The sequence below is a fragment of the Danio rerio genome, chromosome 4 (genome assembly GCF_052040795.2).
Source record: "Danio rerio strain M-AB ecotype USA chromosome 4, GRCz13ab, whole genome shotgun sequence".
In the NCBI taxonomy this organism is placed as follows: Eukaryota; Metazoa; Chordata; class Actinopteri; order Cypriniformes; family Danionidae; genus Danio; species Danio rerio.
In genome coordinates, this window is record NC_141024.2 from 4100832 (window position 1) to 4104562 (window position 3731).

The 3731-nt window shown below is 37.5% G+C and overlaps 1 long non-coding RNA gene across 1 annotated transcript; it reads right to left on the reverse strand.

Annotated features, from left to right (window-relative positions):
* Positions 1–213: 213 nt before the first annotated feature.
* Positions 214–2996, reverse strand: LOC148679897 (uncharacterized). Its single transcript, XR_015943198.1, has 3 exons — positions 2895–2996; positions 2228–2855; positions 214–1444 (listed from the first exon to the last, which is right to left on the reverse strand). It is a non-coding gene; the product is annotated as an uncharacterized LOC148679897 (long non-coding RNA).
* Between the last annotated feature and the right edge of the window lie 735 nt (positions 2997–3731).

The window sequence follows — 3731 nt, forward strand, 5'->3', positions numbered from 1 at the left end:
CACATGTAACTTATTTGACTGGGCCCAGGTAGGCTGTTCATGGACAGTGCTTTTTTAGGCCACAGAAGTCTTTTGGTGTGCTCTGACGTGGAAGAAACTGCTGGGTGGGGCCTCCTGACCCCTCTGCTCCCCCTAATGAACCCCAAAATTGCTCCTACTGGGAATGGTGACCCTTTACAGGGGTGTCAGCGGACAGCCTATCTAGGCCTGTTTCCTTCCACAGTGCCCCGACGAAGACGCACTGAGACGCTGTTTTTTCCACATGTCAGTGTTTATGAATAGACTACACCAAAAAGGACAAGAGTAATCTTGAAAAACTCTACATCAGTTTAAAGCTACATCCCCTAAGCACCTATTGCAGCTAGTTGTTTTTCAATGGAAAGCTTATAAAGAATGTATTTGCAAAATCTGTGTAGGTTTTGCAGAAAACGCTTATTAGATATGGCGTGCATATCATGTAATAACACCACACACACGCATTCATTGCTGTACATCACAGATTATTTTGAAAGGTAAGAGTCCACAGAAAAACATCCCATCAAGCACATTTAGTCCACCAACACAATAGTGTTGTATTATGGATGGTTATTCATTTGTTCATGTCACCGTTTCTGCCGGAGACCTATTGTTTACACCGTTTTACCATGGTACTTACACACGAAAACAGAGTCTTTGGAGTAAAAGACCAGTCGATGTCATAGCTTACAGTGTTACATATAAAATGAGTCCACAAACTAAATAAAAAAGTCCAAGTTATAGTTACTAAAACCTAAACAAAGCAGAGTGTTTTGACCGTCTGCATGTCTGTCAGTCATTGCTATCGATCAGGCACTTCCTTTGTCCAAGAAGTTTGACCGACAGAGAATTTAGCCAATGGCTGCGTGATTTTCATCTTACTGCACACTGTTACTGGCTCATAAAACAGTCAATCATCACTCAATGCACCTGCCCCCTGCAAGGAGTGCAGGCACAGCTGCTAAAAACTCAAGCTAACGGCAGAGCGGCTCATTAGCAAAAAGTAAACAAAGGAGAATGTTTCTGAGGAGAGCTAATACTTACATGACATGGATGAAGCCTTACTTTCAGTTTTTCTAACGGTGAGTAACTTATTGTACTGTCATTGCTTGTTGTTTACGTCTCAGGTCTTCTGTGTTTAGCCTGTTTGTGCCTAAAAGTGTGAATGTCTACCCGCTAGCCATAATCTTTCAGTAATGTTTGTCAGTATCATGCAGTATGTTTGCCATTTATCTGAATGGATGCTGTTACATCTGTAAGCTAAGCTATGTGTATAAATTAGCATATGTATAAATGGGCATCAGAGTAAATCGTGTTTGCTACTCAAGAGGGGAAACACAATTGTTTACAACAGAATCCTGATTTTGTTTTTTTTTGTCATGTAGCTGAATCTCTGCGCTGGAGTGATGGAGTGAAGAATCCATCATTTCTAGAATAAAGTTTTTAGTAAGACAGGCAGAGCTCCTAGATACCAAAACTCTAAAAATTTTAGCTAGTGCATTAGTGCAGCCATACTTTGACTATGCTGCAGCTTTTTGGTACAGCGGTACTTCTAAAAAATGAAAAATAAATTGCAGACAGCCCAAAATAAGTTGTGTAGAATTGTTATGAAAGTTCCTCCACTGACACATTTAAATAAAGAACATTATAGTCAAAGTAATTTTTTAAAAGTTGAGAAGAGGGTAAAGTTTTTAAAATCAGTGATGGTTTTTAAGATTTTAAAGAAAACCGTCCCAAAATATTTTCTTAATTATTTTGTTTTACTCAGCGAGGTGCACAGTCATTCTACAAGAGCACGCAGCAGGGATATTTACCCATATAGATTCAAGAGTGAATCAGGTAGCAATTATTTTTCGTGTATGAGCTCTGCTGCTTGGAATATTTTGCCCACCATTTTTAAAGAGATTCAAATTGAGAGTGTTTTTAGAAGGGAAATTAAAAAGTGGTTGTTTTAAAGTTGAAGTTTTTTTGTTGTGCCGAGTTGCTGAGCCGTTGATGTTTGCAATCCATTAATGATTTGATCGTCCATTTTTTGAAAATATCAAGGACCACAATGGAAATAAGCCTGTGGCTTTTTTGTGTATTTTATCCTCGACAGTTTTTAAAATATGTATGAATTAGTCTAACTGGACTTGTTTGTATATTTTTTGGTAAAATTGTCAAATAAAATCAATCAATCAATCAATCTTCTGCCAATGACTGAGAGCAGAACAACAACTCGTATAAGACTTTTTTGTTGCATATGCTCTAGACTTATTTTATACAATATATTACTTGTGCTCAAATAAATCATTCATGCTGTGCGTTTCTGCTTATTATTTTACATTTTTAAAAAAAATAGTGGAGTGTAAATCCGTCAGTGTGTGTGTGGTCATCAGACTGCTTCTCCACAAACAAGGAGAGGGAAAAAAATCACTAGATATTGTCTCAGAAAAATAATTCCAGAAATTTTATTTTGCATGATATTGGCATCAAATTCAAATCATATACTCAGGAGATGTGGGCTTTTGACCTATTACATTTCTGTGTTGATCCTGGACTGATTTAACATATTTATGAAATAATAAAATGTTAAGTCAGGTGCACTTTTTTAATTAATTACTTAAGCATCCATAACTTTTTTCATTTAGAGCATTGTAAACACTGGATGATGGATAATAAAGCCCAGAGTGTCTTCTTTCCAATGATACATAAACTGTGAATGTAGACCAAATCATTCAGCAACTGTAAATGTTTTAGCTTTGGGAAGATAATTTTTGAGAAAGTGCCTCTGACGGTGAGGGAGAGAAGGACATCGACATAGCCTCAGAAAACTTTTTACAGAAATCTCATTTTGCATGCTATCGTCATCAAATTTAGAATATAAATTAATGAAATACTTAGCTTTCAAGTCATATTTTGTCTAGGACATTACATTAATGTTTACCTGTGTTTCTACATAAAAAACTAAAATTAAACACAATACAATTTTTTTTCCTCATGACTTCATAATGTACAGGTGGGATGTTTTTTCTCGAACCATGTGCTAGAACCACAAAACCTCAAAAAAGTGCCAAAGAAACCTATTGAGGTGAATATGCAGGTGTCGAAACGTTGAAACTCCACTGTCAACATTTAATACAATTTAATACAATTAACGCCTATTTAATACAATGTGATAGATTGTACGTAGGATGTCCAGATCTCAGCTTCTGGACACAGTAGAGAGCCCAAACCTGCATTTCTGTGCTCGTCTGGACACGCCCTATCTAAGGTGTGAATTTGAAGAAGATTGGAAAAACTTGAAAATTTGACCCAAAAAAACTCCAAGGGTACCCCTTATAGATTTTTTGGGTCAAATTTTCGACATTCTCCAATCTTCTTCAAATTCACAGCATGGAAGGGGCATGCCCAGACTAGAACAGGAACGCAGGTTTCAGCTTGCTAGGCCTTGTAGAAGCTGAGATCTGGACATCCCACCTGCAATCTAGCAATCTATTCCATTTATAAAAATAGGTGGTTGTTGGACAGTGGAATTTTGAGGTTTTACCAGCAGGGGGCAACTCAGGGGGAGGTGGGAATCCACCTCCAAAGGTTTGTTTGGGGATCTGTTGAGGTTTGACTACTTGGGTGGAAGAATTAAGTAAAACATCACACTTGTAACTTATTTGACTGGGCCCAGGTAGGCTGTCTGTGGACAGTGCTTCTTTAGGCCACAGAAGTTGTTTAGTGAGATC